Source organism: Chiloscyllium punctatum, chromosome 20, assembly GCF_047496795.1.
Source record: "Chiloscyllium punctatum isolate Juve2018m chromosome 20, sChiPun1.3, whole genome shotgun sequence".
Lineage (NCBI taxonomy): Eukaryota > Metazoa > Chordata > Chondrichthyes > Orectolobiformes > Hemiscylliidae > Chiloscyllium > Chiloscyllium punctatum.
This window is the reverse complement of record NC_092758.1, coordinates 28,962,002-28,985,914: the sequence shown is the minus strand read 5'-3', so window position 1 is coordinate 28,985,914 and position 23,913 is coordinate 28,962,002. Positions and strand designations below refer to the sequence as shown.

Genomic DNA, 23,913 nt, shown 5'->3' with positions numbered 1-23,913 from the left:
TAGCGGTCACGGAGACTGGGACAGGGCTGACTGCAGGGAGAGTAGGTGGTGGTGCATGGCTGCGAGTGTGGGGTGGAGTATCTGGACAGAGAACTGTTTCTGGAGGCTTTGGATTCGTTGTAGGTACTGATTGTCCTCTTCAGGTCCAAATTACAATGGTCTGAATGTAGTCCAGAGTCCTTGTGGGATCAGTCATTTTTGTAGGCTGCGGTCGTGAGTCTGCTTCAGGGCCAAGGTGACGACCTGAGGCGGGGGGGGGGGGGGGGTGCAGTGAAAGAGAGAGACTCACTCAGATCCTTGTAGAGGTAGGCTTGGAAGAGGCTTGGCAGTAAACTTATAATCAACTAGGAGAAAGTGAGGATTGTAGATGCTGGAGATCAGAGTCGAAGAGCATGGTGCTGGAAAAGCACAGCTGGTCAGACAGCATCCAAGGAGCAGGATGATGATGATGATGAATGGCTTATGCCTCCTTTTCCAGCACCACACTCTTCGTATTCATATCTCTAGAACCATTCTCATAAATCTCTTCTGCACTCCCTCCAAAACTTTCAGTCCTATGTAATGTATTGTAGCCAAAACTGAAGAGAATTCTCTAGCTGAAGCTGAACTAGTGCCTTACACAAGTTCAATATGACATCCTATATCTTGTACTCTATGCTCTTATTAATAATGACATTTGCCCATATTCACTCAAGTTCTTCTGCTTCTGCACCACCTTTAGATTTGTACACTTTAATTTTTATTGTCTCTCTATGTTCTTCCTGTCAAAATGTATCGCCTAATATTTCAGAAGAACACAAGAACTCCACGAGCCTGCTCTGCCATTCAATACGGTCATGGCTGATTTCATCTCAGCCTCACTACACTTTCCTGCCAGTCGATAATCTACAACCCATGACAGATTAAAAAAAAATCTGTCTGTCTTTGCCTTAAATTTACTCGATGCCCTGACATCCATCATACTCTGGGCTACTGAATTCCACAGATTCATAATTCTTTGAGAGAAGTGATTTCTCCTCATCTCTGCTTTAAATCTGCTATTCATTATCCTAAAACTATGACCTCTCTTTCTTGATTGCCCTAGAACAGAAAAACCCCTCTCTACATCTACTTTGTAGATGCCTTTTACCACCTTTGATTAATTAGATCTCTTATTTTTCTAAATTTGTGAACGTATACGCCTATAATGCTCAATCTCTCTCCATATTGAACTCCATCTGTCATCAACTTGTCTATGTTCTTTTGAAGTTCTACACCTTCTTCCATATTGTTTGCAATGGTTCCAAGTTTTTTATCATCAAAAATTAGGATATTGTGCCAAGATCTAAATTATTAATATAACAGGAAAAGCAAGTGCTCCAACACTGACTCTTGCAGAACTTCACTACAAACATCTTACAGCCCGAAAACAGGCACCCAAACTGCTTTGATTCTTTGCAATTTGCCTACTGGTGCAAAAGGTCCATGTGGGGTCAAGATTAGAGTGGTGCTGGAAAAGCACAGCAGGTCAGGCAGCATCCAAATAGCAGGAAAATTGATGCTTTGGGCAAAAGCCCTTCATCAGGAACGAGCAAAAGGTCAATGGCAAATGCCATCTCCCAGGCCCTGCATGGAATTCTTGGAATATGCAGATAACAAGGACACCTATGTAAGGCTTCCACTTATTGAATCTGCCTTCAACACCGTAACTCCAAACATCCAAACTCCAAACTTGTCTCTAAACTATGAGACCTAGATCTCGGCTTCCCCCTCTGTAACTAGCTTGTTACCTGTAGTGATTGTAACAAGGCCAGCCAGATGGACCTCAGAGAATATGAGTTCCCTGACTGGGGCTGTTTATCTGGTCTAATCAGGGTGTCCTGGTTGACAAATATCAGAGTGTCAGGAATTCAGTTCATTCTAGGAGCCATCTTTGAGCTAGCTGAGTCAGTGTCATGTACTATGTGAATATAAATAAAGTGTGACTTGATGATGGATCACCAGCTTTCGCTGAATTATTTTATGACATCGACCACAATCAGTAAGAATAGGCAATAACACATCCACCACCATAATCCTCAGCACCAGTGCTCTGCAAGGCTGCATGACTGTGTGGCCAAATTCCACCCCAATTCCATTTACAAGTCTGCTGATGACTCCATCGTTGTAGGTCAAATCTCAAACAACGATGAAATAGAATATAGGAAAGAAATTAAGTGGTTAGTGAAGATATTCGAGATCATCAAGTGCCTGGGAGTGATGATCACCAACAATCTATTCGGGTTGACCCAGGTTGACGCGATAGCCAAGTACAACAATGGAGGCTAAGGAAATTGGCACGTTCACAAGGCCTCTTACCACTTTTTATAGATGCAACATAGAAAGTATCCTATGTGGATCCATCTGCTCGTCCTACGATTTGAAAAAGGAATAAGAGGCAAACCTTTTACACAGAGAGTGGTTCACATGTAGAATGAACTGCCTGAGAATGTGGTTAATGCAGGTACAATTCCAACATTTAAAAGACATTTATAAAGATAGGTTTGAAGGGATATGGGCCAAGAGCAGGCAGGTGGGACTGGTTTAGTTTGGGAACATGTTCGACATGGGCTGATTGGACCAAACTTTTTGTGTTGTATGACTCTACAAGAAATACAGAGAATCATGAACACAGCCCAGTCTATCATGGAAACCACCCTTCTATCCATTGACTCCAGAAAGCAACCAACATAATCAAAGACCCCTCCCAAACCAGTCATATTCTCTTCTACTCGGCAGATGGTATAAAAGTTTGAATTTTGTATGAACAAATTTGAGAACAGCTTCTTCCCAACTGTTATCAGACTTTTGACCGGACCACTCAAATATTAATTCTGATCTCTCTGTCTGCACTTTCTCTGTAACTGTAAAACTGAATTCTGCATTCTATTCGACTGTTCTGATGCACTTTTATGGTATGGCATGCAGAACAACACTTTTCACTGTATCTCTGTACATGTAACAACAATAACTCAAACTTATTAACTATTATTCTCTGTTTCCTGTCACTCAATCAATTTTGTATCCATGCTGTCCCTGACTCTCTCATTTCATGATGTTGAACGTTGCTCACTGGTCTGTGATGCATTTGTTTTCAGTTGGAAGGTTCCTTTTTTTGGCTTAGGGGTCTCATCCATAGCTGGAAGAAAGTCATTTAGATCTCAGTTTTTGATAGTCTTGGCTGAAACTGGATATGTAAGACAGTTACTTCTGAAGAAGGGAGATAGTTTAGAATTGTAAGAAGTATGTTATCTCACTGTAAGGAGTTTGAAATTTTCTGACAAAACGTGGTTGGTTCAAATCCTGAATAGGTTATTTGAAGTCTGGTTAGTCTAATCACAGTTGTAGGAAGACATAAAAAGACAACCAGTTTCTCAAGACTGGGAATTGAAACCACAGTTGGCTCCAGCTCCACAGATTTGATGAAGAAAGGAATTCTCTCTGGTGTGAGTACTGTACTAAAATGCTGTTGGGATTAATCAACTTATCTTGTTGTGTGTATTATATGAAAATACCTTCATTTGTTCTATTTTATTCTTATTTCATTTGCAGAATAAACTGTTTATTGTCAAAACCAAATCTGCAGCATTGTGCGTTTGTGCTTCAATGAAAGACCACCTCATTTAAACTAAAAGAAAATCTGTTTGGGGTCTCCATTGTTCAGTAATAAGATCAACTGAGATCATAATAAAAAGTATGCTATGGAATAGATCTTACTGCTCTTAGAATCTTTTGCACAAATGGTGTAAGGCAAGCTGAGAAATGCCAAAAATTATACAATTTGACACAGAAACACGTCAGAGTTAACAGTAAAATCAAATAAGGGCAGGTCAGTACCCTAGGCCATGCAACTGACAGCTTAGTCGATCGTGTAGTAACAAGACAGAGGGTGGATGTTGGGATGATAGGTTTTCAGAGCTTTCAATTATATACTTCATAGTTTGCACAATATATTCATTGAGAGAATGAAATTTCGTAAACTGAAGCAAAAGCTCAGACAGGTCATACATTCATGAATCAAGAACCTCTTTCAGGTGGCAACAACTGTGAGCACGGGGCATTAAAAGACAATCTGATTAAAGATTCTATTGTAGTTGGAATTTTGGAAGGATAATTGGATTTCTTTATGACACTAGGTGGAAGAGTGAGTTGTGAAGAGGTCACAGAGATGTTGCAGTGTGATTTTGACAGGCTGAATGGGTGGGCAAATGCATGCTAATTGCAGTAAATGTGGATAAATGTGTGGTTATCCATGTTGGTAGAAAAAATAGGAAGGCAGAAAATTATTTGGCTGCAAATTGAGAGAGGGAAATGTTCAACAAAACTTAGGTGTCGTAATGCACCAGTCGCTGAAAATAAGCATGCAGATGCAGCAGGCAATAAATAAGGCAAATTGTATGTGAGCCTTCATACCAAGAGGATTCAAGTATGGGAACAAAGGTGACTTTCTTCTATTACACAGGATCTTGGTAAGGCCACATCCGGAATGCTGTATGCAATTTTGATGTCCTTATTTGAGTAAGGATGCTCTTGCTAAAGAGGGAGTGCAGTGACAGTTTAGCAAATTGATTTTTGGACGCCAAGACAATGTATGAGGAGGAATTGAGTTGGTTAAGGGTGTATTCACTAGAGTTAAGAAGAGTGAGAGTGAGCTTGCATAGAAACCTATAAAACTCTAACAAATCTAGACAGACACAGTTCAGTAAAGATGTTCCCAATAGCGGGGGCGTTGTTGAAGACAAAATGTTTTTTTCAGGGAGGTAGATATAACTGCTGCGGTTAAAGGAATCAAGGTATATGATAGGAGGGTGGGATTAAGGTATTGAGTTCAATCATCAGAGATGATCGTAATGAATATCAAGGACAGCAGATGCTATTGCATAATTTTGTTGGATAGGAGGGAAGAGATTGCATCAGTTTGAAGAGTGCTCCATAAAAATAATGAGGAGTGCCATACCTGTGGGAAGGCTGGCCATTTAAACAGTAACAAGACAGAGGGTGGATGTTGAGATGAAGAAAAATCCCATAACAGTAGTATCCAAGAGATTGAAGAACTAGACAAAAGTCAAAATCCTCAGGGAAATAAAAATATCAAAAAAGATGTCTTGGAGTGCTGTTATAGTGGTAAGTGGGCGCCAAGCAAAGTTCAGATTTGACACTGGAGGATGTGAATCAGTCCTCTCAAACATAGTAGAATGTACAAATCAACAAACAATCCAGTTATGCACAAGTAAACTCCAGTGTCCAATTAAAAGGCAACTAACGGCAACACACAGAATTTAGAGCAAACTTTGACATCATTCAAAATCAAAAATGTTCTTTACTGAGTCGGAAAGACGACACTGATTTGAAACTTATTTTCAATGTTGAAGAAGTTGACAGCAAGAAAAAAACAGGTGGATTTGGAACTCAATTTCCAAGGTTGTTTAGGTAGTCTGAGGAGGGTAAAAGCAGAACTCTGCATAGTACGAGTAGATCCAAGTCTCTGACCCACGTTTAGAAAAAAATAAAACAAGAGATTGAGACAAATCTTTAATAAAGTGTCAAGAGAGAGAAGGGAAGAAACGCAGCATCAATGACACGAAAACCATTTGTACCATGGCAGGCCGAAACACCCAGAAAGAGAGAATGACAAAAGAGTTAACATTTCAAACATTCTCTGCTGATATAGACAATGACTCTCAAATGCATTGCAATTTTGATGTGCACAGATCTTCAACACCCTGAGGGAACTTGGAATGAGATTGGTGAAAACACCACATTAGTTTCTCTTGTGAAACAGAGACTTTGGAAGATGAGGAAGATGTAGGTAGATACAGATATTGTATAAAGTAATGAATTTGGGGAAGAATTAGAATTGCTTAGCACTTTACTACATAAATGGCAATGGTAAGCTTTATCAGTAATAATGGAATAGTTCACATGATGATTTAAATTGACAATTTTGAACGGAGAAGCAATTGTCGAGACCTCAAAATAAATCTAGGGTGTACTTTATTCTGAGGATATGAATAAGTACTTACTTTGAAAAGATCTTAATCATTAGCAACCCTCGTAATATTGTGCATTAAACTTCCTCCAGGACTACCCACACAACCAGAGAGTAGGCACAAATGAGAATTAACAATAAGATATTGAGCAATATTTAGTATAATTTACAGCAATGACAAATAACAATTGTTGAATATAATTACAATTCTATAGATTTTTTTTTCAAGCAATGGCACTATAAAGAGATTTTGCTTTCTTTTGCCCAAAACAACAAGAGATTGCAACATTAATACTTTCAATTGTTATGAAGATATGGGTGTACTGTACTTTTAAGAGAGTTAAAAGCTAACAGAACTACTTGACACCAAGTGTTCTGAACAAGATATAATGTAATATTTGGTCGAACAACTCGATTAGCTGGTTGCCTGGAGATGATGAAACAAATTAGAATCAGACCAATCAATTTAAGTTATACCCTGAAAAATACCAAACTCCAATCAAGTTTGAATTTTGTATATTGACAATCTTAAAAGCTAATGACACAATCCAATGCTTGGTGGGGGGGGGGGGGGGGGGTGAATGTAATAATACCAGGGAAAATTGAACAGTTGGGACGAGAACTGCCAAACCACCAGCATCTCTTATTATAAGAGATAAGCTTTATAATCATCTAGCAAGCAACAATTTGATTTCAGATAGTCATCATGGTTTCGTCAAGGGCAGGTCATGTCTCACAAACCTCATTGAGTTTTTTGAGAAGGTGACCAAGCGTGTAGATGAGGGTAGGGCAGTTGATGTGGAATACATGGACTTCAGTAAAGCCTTTGATAAGCTTCACATGGTAGGCTGTTGGAGAAAATGCAGAGGCATGGAATTGAGGGTGATTTAGCAGTTTGGATTAGAAACTGGCTTTCTGAAAGAAGGCAGCGAGTGGTGGTTGATGGAAAATATTTAGCCTGGAGTCTAGTTACTAGTGGTGTGCCACAACGTTCTGTTTTGGGACCACTGTTTGTCATTTTTATAAATGACTTAGATGTAGGCATAGGAGGATGGATTAGTAAATTTGCAGACGACACTAAAGTCGGTGGAGTAGTGGACAATTTGGAAGAATGTTATAGGTTGCAAGGGGACTTGGATAAACTGCAGAATTGGGCTGAGAGATGGCAAATGGAGTTCAACACAGCTAAATGTGAGGTAATGCACTTTGGGAAGAATAACAGGAAGGTAGAGTACTGTGTCATTGGAAAGATTCTTGGTAGTGTGGATGTGCAGAGGGAGCTTGGAGTCCATGTACATAGTTCTCTGAAAATTGTCACCCAGTTTGATAGTGCTATTAAGGCGGCATATGGTGTGTTAAGTTTCATTCATACAGGGATTGAATTCCAGAGCCGCAATATCATGCTGCACTATACAAAATGCTGGCACTTGGAATACTATGTACAGTTCTGGTCCCCATATTTTGGGAAGGATGTGGAAGCATTGGAAAAGGTGCAGAGGAGATTTACCCGGATATTGCCTGGTCTGGAGGGAAGGTCTTATGAGGAAAGGCTGAGAGACTTGGGTCTGTTCTCATTGGAAAGAAGACGGCTAAGAGGGGATTTCATAGAGACATACAAGATGATCAGAGGATTAGATAGGGTAGACAGTGAAAGTCTTTTTCCTAGGATGTACGAGGGGGCAGACTACAAATTGAGGGGTGATAGATTTAAGACAGAGGCAGGTTCTTTACGCAGAGAGTGGTAAGGGCGTGGAATGCCCTACCTGCTAATGTAGTCAACTCAGCCACATTAGGGAGGTTTTAATAATCCTTTGAAAAGCACATTGATAATTTTGGCATAGTGTAGGGGGATGAGCTGAGAATAGTTCACAGGTTGGTGCAACATTGAGGGCTGAAGGGCCTGCTCCACGCTGTATTGTTCTACACTCTATGTTCTATCTGCAGACTGACCAGAGAATAGCTCTCTTAAAGGTACCTTTACCAATCTGTAAACTGTGAAGTAGAAATCCCTCAGAAGAAGAAAAGACGAAAAAAGAAGATATAAAGAGAAGATTCAACATCTGGCTGGTTTGGAAAATTTGAATTTTGGTAAGTCTTAATCGGGGGTTTTATTGGACTTGTATTGTAGAAGGGAAAGTAAAAGATAGGTTAGAGGTAGAAGTTGAAAACAGTTGTTAGTTAATTATTCTCTGTTATACTTTAAGAAATAAAATAGTTAATTTTTACATGAAATAGTTTTTGGCCTCTCAAATTTTCACAGATGACTGACAGAATAAATCTTTTCTGTGCTGCTGGTTTAAATTAAGCAGGTGTGTTTACTCTGTGCCATGACACAATGGAAACATAAGATTAACTGCATGTGACTCATTTTGTTCTCTTTTCTGGGCTAAAGGAGAAATATAAAAGTACATGAAAAGATATTATTGTCAATGGAATTGAATTAATGACTTCCATGTTTTCAAATTTTGATTGAAATACTGTCTCAGCAATTGTACTAATAAAATAAACTCCCTCAATAATTATACAGACAAAATACATTTTTAATAATGTGTAAGACAAATGGAAATCAAGATCAAATTCAAATCTGGCTCGGCATCTGCTATTAAGAATGAGGACATATGGTCCTGCTGTGTAAGGTAGTATAGTTTGCATGGTTGTAGAACTGTCTCTACCTTCACAAATGTTCCTTCAAGAACGTTTGCCAAAACAGCAATGCTAGGCTACTGCTGTCGTGTCCAGAGCTGCTGCTTGTAATTAAGCTACTGGCGAGCTATATGCTTTAGTAGTGACATAGTGCTTTAATGTCGAAATCGACATGTTGCAACACTGCTGGAATCTTCAGTAGGTCAAACCATCTGCTCACTGGAAGGTCAAATTGTCTCCTTGTATTTATGCCAAAGTTTTATTTCACAGACACAGTTGTGCTTGAATCATATTTGAGAGATGTTAAGACATATAGGTAAATTGCAGACGGAAACTAAGGTAACTTAAAAAAAGTACAAAAAGAGATAGATAATATTCTACTATGCTTGCAGGGCAAGCTTTGCATTTTTAAAAATTATTTTTGTTCCAAAGATATATTATGACGCTATTGCCCAGATTAGAATAATATAGTTCCATTGTATCAACAGGCAAATCACACCCTCAAGTATTCAGCTGCAATAAGGGCCCAGTGCCAACATTTCCTATAGACATTGCACACAATTTGCAGTGGGAAATTTTATTGCAATGTGTGTGGTGTGTTATGAGAGGCACTGTTACAAATTCTTAGATCTGGTAAGGACTATTGCTGTCATCTCACAAGGCATGCAGTGGATTAGGTTATCTATCCGTATAAAGGCTGCAACACGTGTGCAGTAGTTGCAATACCTCAGAGTCTGCAGCACCATAGATGGAGCAATGTCTGTGAAGAACACAGGTGGTAATAATGGCTTCCACCAATTTGTAACTGGACCCCATGGTCCTTCACAATAGAGACGCTTGTCTGGCAGGCCAACCACTGCACTTAGCATCTTAGTGTGTTTTTCTTTCCTTGCCAAAGTCAGTGATGAGCCAATGCAAATCAGTATTCTCTACTTGCTTTCACCATCAATGTGATGTATAAACACTAACAATATTTCAACAAGACGATGTGCTGGTACAGAGAAATACACATATATTCCATATGTGAAAGTATAATTATGTATACATTGTATAGCTCTATGTAAATTTGTACTTTCTCACATTTGTTGATTATAAGCAGCCTGTATTCTAGAACAGTAACTACATACTCTGGTACACTGGCAGATTATGTTGCTACATTACAAATGCCTGTGGCATGTTGCATGTCACAAAAGGAAGCAAAAATGTGGATTCCAAGCCTAAAACATAAAAACAATGGAACTGTACATAAGATGCCATGTACAATGGCCGACTGATCTGACAGTTGCTGTTTTGAACTATCATAGGATTTTCAACTAAGAAACCAGGAAAATGTCTCTAATGTGACAGTAAAAAGAAAAAAAAACTTAGCTGGAGTCCTCTTTCTCTTGTGACCAAGGAGTACAGAAGATAGGCCAGGTCATTCAGTTATTTAAAAATGGTCCAGTAATAAACTACCACAACTGCAAAATTTATTTTCATGTAATCTATATTCTAAGAGAGAATTGTGCAATCAGAAACAGAGTATAGAAATACTGTTGGGCCAACTGGAGGACAGGTTTAGTTAGAAACACAGTTGTGTCTTTGAATATTATACAGTTGCAATTTGTTCTCACAGTGTAATATAAATGGCTTAACATGAATAATTTTAAAAAGTCCGATCTACAGCTCAACTTAGTTCAACAAATTAGAAGAAGATTGTTAATTTAGTCACTGCCTAGAAACCACAGATCTTAATCACTTACTTCAGTTCTCATTTTAACATATTCATAACTATTGTTTCATAATTTTTGAATATATTGTTACAAATTTCTGTTGTCTTGTGCATCATCATTGTGTGGTTTCAGAAATATGTACATACTGAAATTTTTTCTTTAGTTCTTCTCAGAGGCAGAAGTCTAATCCATAGTGCAACAACCCTCACCAGAACCCACCCTAGTTAGGATGAGGAACAGACTCTGTGCAGTTGACACTCTGATCATTCAACTGGCTAAGCCAAAAGTACCCCCCCCCCCCTTTCCCCAAGAAATGTGTGTTCCTGGCATGCACTTGGTACTTTGGAGCATGAGTAGTGATGGAAAAAGCTCAAATTTTCTATCACTTGACATACCAAGAATCTCTGGCACTCTTACTACCTACCATTGGCATATGTTGGAAGGATTTACAGGGCAATACTGAACTTAATACTGAATTAAGATGTGCCTTCCTTGGTTATCAAGTCTTGGAGTGGGATTTCAACTTGGAATTTCAACACGGACATTCACTATAAACCAACCAACTCCCACAGCTACCTAGATTACACCGCCTCCCACCCTGCCCCCTGTAAAAATGTCATCCCATATTCCCAATTCCTTCGTCTCCGCCGCATCTGCTCCCAGGAGGACCAATTCCAGTACCGAACAACACAGATGGCCTCCTTCTTCAAAGACCGCAATTTCCCCTCAGACATGGTTGACAATGCTCTCCACCGCATCTCCTCCACGTCCCGCTCCTCCGCCCTTGAACCCTGCCCCTCCAATCGCCACCAGGACAGAACCCCACTGGTCCTCACCTACCACCCCACCAACCTCCAGATACATCGTATCATCCTTTGCCATTTCTGCCACCTCCAAACAAACCCCACCACCAAGGATATATTTCCCTCCCCTTCCCTATCAGCATTCCAGAAAGACCACTCCCTCCGCGACTCCCTCGTCAGGTCCACAGCCCCCACCAACCCAACCTCCACTCCCGGCACCTTCCCCTGCAACCGCAAGAAATACAAAACTTGCGCCCACACCTCCCTCCTCACTTCCCTCCAAGGGATCCTTCCATATCCGTCACAAATTCACCTGCACCTCCACACACATCATTTACTGCATCCGCTGCACTCGATGTGGCCTCCTCTACATTGGGGAGGCAGACCATCTACTTGTGGAACGTTTCACAGAACACCTCTGGGGACACCCGCACCAACCAACCCAACCGCCCTGTGGCTGAACACTTCAACTCCCCGTCCCACTCTGCCAAGGACATGCAGGTCCTTGGCCTCCTCCATCGCCAGACCATGGTAACATGACGGCTGGAGGAAGAGCGCCTCATCTTCTGCCTAGGAACCCTCCAACCACAAAGGATAAATGCAGATTTCTCCAGCTTCCTCATTTCCCCTCCCCCCACCTTATCTCCCCCCATCTTATCTCAGTCCCAACCCTCGGACTCAGCATCGCCTTCTTGACCTGCAATCTTCTTCCCAACCTCTCCGCCACCACCCCCTCTCTGGCCTATCACCCTCACCTTAACCTCCTTCCACCTATCGCATTCCCAACCCCCCTCCCCCAAGTCCCTCCTCCTACCTTTTATCTTAGCCTGCTTGGCACACCCTCCTCATTCCTGAAGAAGGGCTTATGCCCGAAACGTTGATTCTCCTGCTCCTTGGATGCTGCCTGACCTGCTGCGCTTTTCCAGCAACACATTTTTTAGCTCTGATCTCCAGTATCTGCAGTCCTCACTTTCTCCTAGTTGATTTCAACTTGGAATCTCTAGCATAGAGGTACGAACACTACTCACTGTGTCACATGTTCTCCAGTAGTGAACACACTGGTGTGAAAATTGTTTTCTGCCTATTAATAGATACATGTTCAGAATGCTTTCATTACATGAGTCTAAGACTAAGCCGATATTGGACCTTGAATATTTTCTCCGTAATTTTGACACCAAAATGATACCTATTTTGCACCATCAAGCAAATAGGTGCTTGATGTCTATCAAGCAATATGAGTCAGATCACTTTTATGCCCTTAATTTAGACTGGCTATAATGCTATTGCAAACCATTATGTAGGTCTTGAATGAGGTCAGAGTCAGGGTACATAGGAAAATGACTGCTAGAAGTTGAAAAACAAATGTAAAGGTATTCCCCCTAGATGCACAAGATTTATAAAATTTTAGCAGCTTATTGGTGGTTGCTGTTTAAAAACTGCTCATTAGACTGCAGAAGAAATCCACTTTGTAAAAATGCACTTGGCTCATTATTAGCCTCTGCATCAATTAATTCCTGTTAAAGCAATTACTAATGATGCATAAATAACATGCAATATCGCAGTGGATAAACTCCAGATCTAACACAGCTCAGCAAATTTTATTTTAACCATTTGGTTTTTTTCCTATTAAGTCCAGAAGTATTGCAATGAGCAAATATTTTACAATAAAATACGATTCAAAATGGAGATTTTCCATTCCTGTTAAAAATATACGTGAAATATCATTCATTAAAAAGAAATGAATTCTACTGTTGTACAAATTATTCATTTGTAAAAGAAGTCATCATCAGTTGCTAACCATTATTGAACTTTTACTTTAACCTATGTTTAATGAAGCCATTTGTCAATTTATTAATAACTTTTTAATAGCTATACATCATACCCTTCATTTGAACAGTTATGTAATCATATTTGCCTACAATGTTCCCATTTTATTTTCACACCTGTTCTTTCATTCACCAAAATAATCAAATCAAATAATGGCATGAGTATCACTGGCTAGTCCAGTATTTATTACCCATCCCCAGTTGCCCTTGAGAAGGTGGTGGTGACCTGCCTTCTTGAACTACAGTGGTCCACATATTGTAGCTAAATCCAGAATGCCATTAGGAAGAGAGCTCCAGAACTTTGACACAGCAACACTGAAGGAACAATGAGGTATTTCCAAGTCAGGATGATGACTGGCTTGCATAAAACTTGAAGTGGTTGTGTTGTCCTTGTCTTTCTAGATGGAAATGGCCTTGGGTTTGGAAGATGCAAAGGATCCAATCTATTTGGGGCAGCACGGTGGTTAGCACTGCTGCCTCACAGAGCGAAGGACCTGGGTTCGATTCCAGCCTCAGGTATCTGTTGTGTGGAGTTTATACGTTCTCCCTGTGTCTACATGGGTTTCCTCCTGGTGCTCTGATTTCCTCCCACAGTCTAAAGAAGCACACGGTAGGTAGATTGGCCAAGCTAAATTGCCCATAGTGTGCATGCTAGGTGGATTAGCCTTGCGAAATGCAGGAAAACAATAGCAGTTGGCATGATAAGCAGAGAGAAGGGGTGGCAAGTTCTTTGTGAGCTACTGAAGTTGGATACTGGAGGGAGACGGTCTTCAGGTGAAGAAAGGCATTCTGCAGATGTCTAAGTAATCTGAGAGATTCATCCTGGCATGGGGCAGGAAAAGATGAATTAGAGTAGGTTTTGCTGATGGTAATGGATTTGGAAGTTTGAGGGAAAAAAACCAAGGGAACATCTGGAGACAGTCTCTTGATCAGTCAAATCATAAAATGTGGAAGCTGTGAACTGTTTGCTTTAGCAAATGTAATTTGCTGAAGAGTGAACATAAGAAATAGGAGCAAGGGGAGACCATAATGGCTTTCTAGTCTAGTCTACCATTCTACATTTTCATGGTTATTTTTGGGCTTCAACTACATTCTCCTGCCTCTTTCCCAGACTGCTTGATTCCCCAAAAACCCCAAAATCAGTCCAACCTTGCCTTAAGTAGGTGACAGAATTCCAGAGTCGCAGCCTTTTGATTGAAAAAAATGTGTCCTGATCTGCATTGTAAATGACAATACTCCTTATAATGATACTGTGTCCTCTTGTTCTAGATTGTCTACGACTGAGCAATGTCCTGGGATCTAACCTTTCATACTTCCTCATAATCTTGAATGTTTCAATGATCATATTGCTAATAGTTTGGTGTTGGTGGTCAAAACAATTCACCTTTCACATGTTAAAAATAAAAGGATGGCAGTGCATGATATCTTTTGAATGAAGACAAAAAGGTGGCCATAGTGCTTGGTTTATCTAAACAGGTAACATGTTTACCTTAAGTGTCTGTATTAATTGTCTGAAAACAGCACCTAGAGTGGATCTCAGTGCTGGAGCAGCAAATGGTCATATCTCACAGCAGTGAGGATGAGGGGCTTCTGGATTACACCCTGCAGGGTGTGGTTGACCAAGCTGCAATATTAGATGATTCAGAATGCAAAAATGTAAATAAATATTTGACCAACTCTATGTGGAGCAGCAGAGACAGGACTCAGAATTGCAGGAAACTGCCAAGTCCAGGAGGTCAATAGTATTGCACAAGTAATAGGTAGATAGTAAGTAATTCAGCGAAAATCAGTCCACAGCAGTCAGAGAATTTTTGTCAGCATCTTCAGGAGTCCCAAATGATATGTTGCTTCCTTTGTGCCAAGTTGCATGGTGACATGGAACATGTTGAGAGCTCTTGAAAGGGACTGACAGCAAATGAGGTTTGTGAGATTGCACAGATAGGTTAAGGAGCTAGGCACTGGCTTGAATATTAAGACCTCAAAGGTGATAATCTCCAGAATGTTACCTTTGCTAAGGAAACGTTGAGGAAAAGATGTTAGGAAAGTCAACATTTGGCTGCAAAGCTGGTCCAACAAGGGCAAGATTGATTTTCAGGGCATTGTAAAGAGTTTTGAAGAAAACATGCCTATTCATCAGAGATACTGTCAACTAAAATGAAACAACACTTTTCAGTTCCAGCAGACACAGTAGATGGACAATTCAAGCTAATATGGAAGAAGGGTGAAGACTTAAATGAGAGACAAGAAACAAAAAGTGTGATTAATGAGAAATGTCATGAAATACCAACAAATTAAACAAGCAAACCAGGATAAAGAATTGAATTTGGATTGAGTTGCATGCATGTGAATGCACAGGACTGCATCCTAGATCAGAATAGTATCAAATATCAAAAACCTTAATTTCACTCTGGCAAATGAAAATTTCAAGAAACTCCCAATTCCTCCCAACCAGGGGTAGGATACTGTGGACTTTACATGATTATAATGAAGTCAGCCAGATGGATCTCTTAGAATGAATTGCCTAATTGGGGCTTTTAATGTGGTCCCAACAAGGAGCCCTGACTGACAGATATAAACAGGGATATCAGAGGTTCTGTTCACTCTGAAATCTGGCTCTGAGGAAGCCTGACTAGTGTCAAGTACCATGCAAAGGTAAATAGTGGGTGATTTGGTGATGGGATACTGACCTCTCTGGAACTATTTCAGTGACAACAAGAGAACAAATATGGTCCTGAAGAAATTTGCTCATAACAGTCATCTTTGATTTGGGGTAAACATTTCTGGCAACGTCATTATTTAGAAAGCTCGACTCATTCAATCCTGCCATCAAAGGCTGGGCCCAGTGGAAAAATGCATTATTTTGTCCAGGCAAATGACATTGGGGCAGACTAAAAATAAGGAGTAATTCTCCTGACAGCTTGTGGACTGATAGCTTTTTCGTACATTAGTAGCCTAACACTTCCTGAGGCACCAGATATTAGGACCTTTCAAGAGTTGACAGATTTAGTTAAGGAATATTAGGAGCCTAAGCCTCCTCTAATCTTGAGATGCTACAGTTCTACTCAGTAGTTCGAGAACTGGAGAATCTGTGTCAGGATTTTTCATGAGGTTAAGACGACTGGCAGAGGTATGTGACTTTGGTTTAACACTTAATGAGATGTTGAAAGATATGTGGGACCAATAATGTAACCATGCAAAATTGACTACTAACTGAAGTCAATTGGACTTCAAACAGGCACTACTGCTGACATTATCATTGGAAAATGTAGTGAATGGAGCATATGAATTACAGGGATGCCGATGGAAGTGAACACCCTCGCCAGCTGACTGAGCTTGGCGGACACCATTTAAGTGAAGGCAACAACAAAACCTTACTCAGGACTGTTATGAAGTTAAAGGCTTAAGAGAGAGTGAATGCTGTTCTGAACTGAGAGATTACAAGCACCTGTGTATATGACTACATGGCAGTCCCAGAGTGTACTGGAAAATTGAAAATATGCAACATGTGGCTATGAAATGGATACCAGAGTTAGTTGCTGTTTTGACAACAATTTGAATTTAACCAATCAGTTTAAATTGTACCCCAGGATACAAAAATCCAATAGAGTTTGAATTTATTGTTTTGCCAAAATCGAACCAATTAAACGATTCAATGTTGTGGATACAAAATGCAGGCATTTTGAAAATTGCAGAGAGAGCAACTGACATTGAGAGAGACACAAGAAATTAGGAAACATTCTCTATCAAATGAAACATATTCACAGTAAAAGAAAGAAGACAAGAAGAAAGACAAAAAGACAAAAAGAAAGAAGAAAGAAGACAACCCAGCTAGATCTTCAGCTGGAAGAAAGACACCAAAGATGACAGCCGGTGTGTGGTTTTGAAATTAAGTTGATAAAATTTTAATAAATGTCCTATTGGAACAGCATATTGTGACAGAGTTGGAGACAGATAATAAGCAGTTAATAGAAAGGGGGGCTTAAAGTTGTGAATAGTTGTTGTCTAATGTTCATTTTTAGAGTTAAAAAATAAATTGATATTTTCTTTAAATCGTGGAATTTGGGAGTTCTCGGTCACTCATATTTTAACAGATTACGAGCCGAAATGAGCTTTTCTGTGTGTTTGGTTTAATTAACAGTCGGGTTCACCACTGTGTCATAACAGGACATATCCTGAACAGAGGGACTCTAGATAAGACCACAGCAAAATCCCAAAACAAAGCCAAGCCTTGGCCAAATGGTTAACATTTTCTTATTTTCTTCAGGATCTGGTTGCTGCCAGTATGAGGACTTGAGATGGCAAAACAGACCCACTCGGCCTGAACTGAGTAAGACAACTCTGACTGTTATCCTGGAGAGAGCACAACTGCAAAGCTTGATTTTTTTTTCTCTCTTCTTATTTATCTTTTTACTCAGAAGGGTAAAATTATGTTCCAGCTGCTCCAAGTGACATACCTGCATTACAGAGTTCACAACACTGGGTAACATCTGTTAGAAGATAAAGTGAAGATGATCAAAGGGGCCGCTGTCCCCATGTCTGTACTGGTGCTTAGGTCTGATCTTGGAATGGTGAATTATTATGGAAAGTTCACACGTAACTTAGTCTACAACTTAATACTCATAAGGATTTGTACCAATATACGAAACTGCCATTTATGGTATCAGCCTGTCCCATTTTTTAGTGGACAATGGAGAAAATTTTACAAGCTCTACCCCAGGGCACCATTTATCTAGATGACATACTAATAATAAGGATGACCAACAAAGAGCACTTAGAAAACTTGGACATAGTCCTTAGATGGTTCTCCAAGGCAGGCGTATGCCTTTGAAGGAAAATACATATTTCAGGCACACCAAGTGACCTATTTGGGCTAGAGTCAACAAGATCAGGTTACACCTGTTGGAAGGCAAAGTGAGGACAATCAAAGGTGCCATAGCTCTCACACCAGAACTTGGTCTTTCCTTGGATTGGTAAATTATTATGGAAAGTTCATATGTAACCTGGACTCCATCCTAGCACCCTTACATCTGCTATTGAAAATGGGTCACCCTTAGAAATGGTCTCATAGCCAAGATGTAGCCTTCAGAAAAATGAAGGAGTAACTATCATCTCAGAAGTCGGAACACTATGATCCCAAGCCAGATCTAGAGCTGACATGCGATGCCTCCACGTACAGTATGGAGATAGTGTTGGTTCACAGATGACCCAATGGAGAAGAACAACCAGTTGTATTTGCTTCCCAGACTTTGGCTGATACAGAGTGCAAATATGTTCAAATAGAGGAGGACGTCTTTGGTGTGAGAAAGTTTCACCAATACTTTCACGGACCTAAATTTGTAATAGTAACAGACCACAAACACTGCTAGGGCTACCGAAAGTGAACAAGGCTGTGCTGCCCATCGCTTCAGGTTGAAGTCAACAGTGGATTCTCTTTCTAAGTGCATATAATTACAAACTGGAACATCACCTGGGAGGCCAAGTTGCAAATGCAGATGGCATGAGCTACTTTGCGCTAGCAGATACACCGCAGGTGGTGCCACCACTAGGAGAGTCCATTCCAGTTTGAAACGTTTGGACAATTGTATACAATTTCAGTCTCCTTACTTGAGAAAGGATGGACTGGCACTGGAAAGGGTGCAGAAGAGGTTCAATGGGTTGATTCCGGAGTTGAGAGACTTATTAGGAGATATTGAGTAGACTCAAACAATACTCATTAGAATTTAGAAGAATGAGACAGAATCTTATAGAAGCATATAAAGTTATGAAGAAAATAGACAAGATAGAAGCAGGGAAATTGTTTCCACCGGCAGGTGAAACTTGAACTAGGATTTAGCTTCAAAATAAGGGGGAGCCGATTTAGGACTGAGTGGAGGAGGAACTTTTTCACACTAGGGGTTGTGAATCTGTGGAATTCCCTGCCTAGTGAATCAGCTGAAGCTACCTTGTTGACTGCTTTTAAGGCAAAGATAGATCGATCTTTGAACAGTAAAAGGAATTAAGAGTTATGGTTAGCAGATGGCTCAATGGATCGGAGTTCAAGAAAAGATATCAGCCATCATCTCATTGAATGGAGATGCAGACTGAACAAGCCAGGTGGCTTACTCCTGCTCCTATCTCCTATGTTCTTATGACACCCTGCTAGTTACCGCTGACAATATGAAATTGCCCACACAAAATATCCCGTCCTGGAAAATCTGAAAGAGTTGGTGGTGATGGAGGAAACAAAAGGCCATCACAATCAGAAATGAAACCTTTCTGGACCCAGTGAAGTTAGATCATCACAGAGGTTGGCACATTATTATGGGGAGCAAGAGTGATTGTCCCGATCAAAGGTCACTGTCAGATACTGGCTAAACTCCACCAAGGTCATCCAGAGGTGTTCAAAATGAAGATGTTGACAATAAATTATGTCTGGTGGCCAGGACTGGATGTAGACATAGTTGAACTAGTGGGGCTGTGCCCAGAGTGGCAACAAGGACAAAAATTATTAACAGTAGCTCCCCCACATTTGTGGGAATGGCCAGGTGAACACTGGACTCGATTATACATGGACTATGCCAGCCCTATTGTGGGTTTAACATTCTTAGTCATTGTGGACTCCCACTCAAAGTGGTTGGACATGCATAGAGTTCATTTGTTAAACACAGGGAGGAAGATAGAAAAACTGCATGAATCTTTTGCAATACATGGGCTCCCAGAAGTGTTGGTCACAGACAGTGGACCATCAATTGCAAGCAGGGAATCTGAGTATTTCCTAAAATTTAATGGCATTTGGTATATAAGGACAGCTCCACACCATCCATCATCCAATGATCTGGTGGAAAGAGCAGTTCAAACTTTGAAGGCATCCTTAAAGAAATTAGGTTATAGCTTGACCTAATACCAACTGTCCTGGTTTCTATTCGGTGATAGGACCACCCTCATGCAAATACAGGGATCATTCCAGCAGGGTTGCTAACTGGAAGAAGACTCCACACTAGATTAAATCTGATCTTCCTGGACCTAAAAGGGAGCGTGAAATGGCACCAGGAATGCCAATGCCAGACACAAGATGCCTCTAAGCGAGAGAGACTGTTTAATTCAGGGGAAGAAGTTTGGTGCTGAAACCGTGAAATTGGCCCTATATGGGTAACAGGCATGTTTGATGCAAGGTGAGGTCCTGTGATGTACAAAGATCGGATAAGTAAGGCGGTCCTGAACAAGCACGTAGCAAGCTGCAAATTTGCAAAAGGGGCAGGAACAAAACATACCCGACCCCTGAGAACAGCTGGAAAAGCTGTTGGAACCTGTGGGTTCTCTCCCTCCATTTAATGTCGAAGAAATCAGAGTCTGACATGTTGCAGCTTTGATGCCTTTACTGACTGAAGAAGAGGATGAGTTTCTTCTGGGGTAGGCTATAGTCTGATATGTGCTGCTTGTATCAGAGGCTGAGTCAGCGGAACTGGACGCAATGCAAAAACGCCCCAGGAGAGGCTATAAGATAAAGAACAGGCCTACATCTCCAAGAGGGAGGGATGTAGTGATTGTAATGAGGTCAGCAAGGTGGACGTCACAGAATATGAGTTCCCTAAATGGGGCTATTAATCTTGTTCAATCAGGGACCCCTGGCTGACAGATATAAACAGGAGCATCAGAGATTCTGTTCACTGCAAGTTGCTCTGAGGAAGCAAAATCAGTGTCAAGTGTGAATAATTGGAGACTTGGTGACGGGATACCAGCCTTTTTGCAGTTATTTTATTATGTACCTAGTAAACTGCTAATATTCGCAGTTGCACTGTGTCATATCACTGCCCTGTACTTCAAGTTCCCACATGGCAAATAATTTCACCTGTATTTGATTGTTCATTTTTAAGGCACGTCCCAATTTTGTATTGGATGCTTAGAACACATTTCTTAGTTCAACTGAGATGTTCAGTTGGGATTTATAGCTAATATTTGAACAGAATTTAAAATAATTTGTAGCAAGTTCAAAACACATTTCGAATGTGATAAAGGAGACATTATAGATGAACTATGATGCCTGGAATACAACAGTTGGAAATGTGTGTGCCATGAATCGTAGATACATCCATTATCATGGTAGTGAAGGTTCGGTTAGTTTCTGATTCATTTTGAATGAGCACCTTTGAGTTAAGATGCTGACAACCAGTACAGTCCCATGCTCCTACTGTAGAATAGCATTCATTCTGAAAAAAGACTAATAAATGAACAAGTAAATATGTACCTTAAAAATTCAAATGATCTTTCTTAAGCCAGTGTGGCAATAAAACATTTTTTTAAACAGGCCTTGCAGTGCACATGTTTACACTCCCTAAATTACATGCAGCCAAATGTAAAAGCATACACTGCAGGTGAACGTCTTGCTATGAAACATTTTGCTAAGTTTTGTCAGTCCAAAATTTCACATAAAACACAAAACCCCCTGTTTTCTTATGTGATTGGATGCCATACTATGTATTTTAGTTTACAAATGGGTGGAGGAAAAGGAAAAGTCAAGGACTGACTTCAGGCTAAGACTCAGATAAGGACAGTTCTAATGTCCTCACGTGCTTATGCCCATCTGTGCTCTGTGTGTCCTTCTGTTTAAATTCTGCCCACTTGGTGTGTTTATAGTCAGTGAAGTGCGCCTCTGTACCAGTCACAAAATTGCTCCAAGGATCTTTTGCTCTGATATGTCAAACCTACCCAAGCTTTCTTTCCCTTGACATAAAGATTCATTATACTTATACATATTCCCAATGAAGTTACCTAAATTGCATTGCAACATTTACTGTACATTTTGTCTTTATCTCTCTAAGTCTTTGACTTGATAAAAATAGAAACAAATTACTGCAGATACTGGAATCTGTACTGCAAACAACAAATGCTGGAGATCACAGTAGGTCAGGCAGCATCAATGGAGATAGAGCAAGCCTACCGATTGAGTCTAGCTGACTAGATGACGAGTCATCTAGACTCAAAATGGTAGCTTGGTCTCTCTCCATGGAAGCTGCCTGACCCGCTTTGACTTGATAATTTGTTTTGACAGGCGGATAAGAAATATCTATGACAAGTTACAGAAACACTAGAAGGAAAATTGGTTACCCTTTTCTCTCCTGTTTTTCATGAGATAAAAGATTCAATCCATCTGGCTGATGGAATATGTGGTGACATAACTGCAGGAGTGTATGAGATTTATGATGTGGCTATTATTAATGACTGAGACCACTGTTTGTTCCCATAGGAAGAAATGAAATAATCCATCCATGAGTTGCTGTTCTTCATATTGTTATGGACTAGGCCAAAACCACTCAAAACATTCTTAAGCAGGCAGCCCAGATCATAACTTTGCAATTTGTTTCGCTAAGTATACAGTGAAAATTACCTGAAGTTAGCTCATTGATTACCAGGTTTTAAAACAGACAAATATGTATTCAGAAAATGACACAATGAAACACAAAGCACAGAATAAAGAACCCCTACATAACTCCGTCTATCCAAACTAGATTTAATTACGTTGTTCTGAATATACACAACAGTCTAAATAAGCAAACTCCATGAAACACAATAAAAATGAAACAAATACTTATAGGTTGAAGTTAGAAGTGCAGAAGGAGAGAGAGTCTACAGCCTGTTTCCACACAACTCCACTCCTAATTAGTTCTGGACCGCACTGCTCAGCTTTCAGAAATGACCACTCCCCTTTCATTATACAGGTCACTTTTAAAACACGACTACTTTGGAATGAAGTCTCATCTGTTTACATATAAACAGAAAGCCTCTCACAATCCTTTTTCAATTCTGTACCAAACTAGCCACCCTGAAGCCGAGAGGGTTTTATGACCCCTCTGAAAAAAACTCCAGGACACAGTATCCTTAAGAAAAGGAACGACTTTTTAGAAAAAAAAGGACCAGCTTTGTGACACCTCCTCTCTTTAAAAAAAATCAATATCAAAAGATGGCTTCATTTTTAAAACCCTTCAAAAACCAACTGGTTAGTAGTCTAAAACAGACATATGCCCTATACTAACTATACACATGCAAACATGCACAACCACATGCAAATTCAGGCCATGACACACCCGCCACCGAATGCCTCTGTAGCTCATTAGAGTCTCGATAATACATTGGCAATCATGTTTTCACGACCTGTCACATGCACAATTGTCAAATTGAATGGCTGCAACAAGGTCCATCTAAACAATCTGGCATTTTTGTCCTTAAATTTTCCCACAAATGTCAATGGGTTATGATCAGTGTATAAGATCATGCCTCAGATGCATTGCTGGCAGTATAAACACTAAAATGTTGTAATGCCAATACCAAGCACATAGTCTCTTTCTCCACCACTGAATATTTCTGTTGATGAATGTTCAACTTCCTGGAAAAGTACTCGATGGATCTTTCTATTCCCTCGTCATCCGCTGCAGGAGCACTACACTGATACCCACATCACTGGCATTGATAAACCCCTTGAAAGGCTTCGTGTAATCTGGTGTGGCTAATACTGGGGCATTGGTTAACACAGGCAAAAGTGAGCACTGCAGATGCTGGAAATCAGATTAAAGTGGTGCAGGAAAAGCACAGCAGGTCACGCAGCATCCGAGGAGCAGGAAAATCGACATTTCGGGCAAAAGCCCTTCATCAGGAATGAAGGCAGGGACCCTCCGGGGTGGAGAGATAAATGGGAGGGGGGTGGGCGAGGGAGAAGGTAGCAAAGAGTACAATAGGTGGATGGGGGTGGGGATGAAGGTGATAGGTGAGAGAGGAGGGTGGAGCGGATAGGTGAGAAGGAAGATTGTCAGTTAAAACATATCATGAGGATGGTGCTGAGCTGAAAGGTTGAAACTGGGGTAAGGTGGGGGGAGGGAAAATGAGGAAACTGATGAAGTCCACATTGATGCCCTGGGGTTGAAGTGTTCTGAGGCTGAAGATAAGGCGTT

The 23,913-nt window shown here is 40.4% G+C and overlaps 1 protein-coding gene across 2 annotated transcripts in view; it reads right to left on the bottom strand.

The window, feature by feature from the left end:
* Positions 1-23,913, bottom strand: part of gabrb2a (gamma-aminobutyric acid type A receptor subunit beta2a) — a 267,997-nt gene that overhangs the window by 76,661 nt on the left and 167,423 nt on the right. The window lies entirely within an intron of this gene.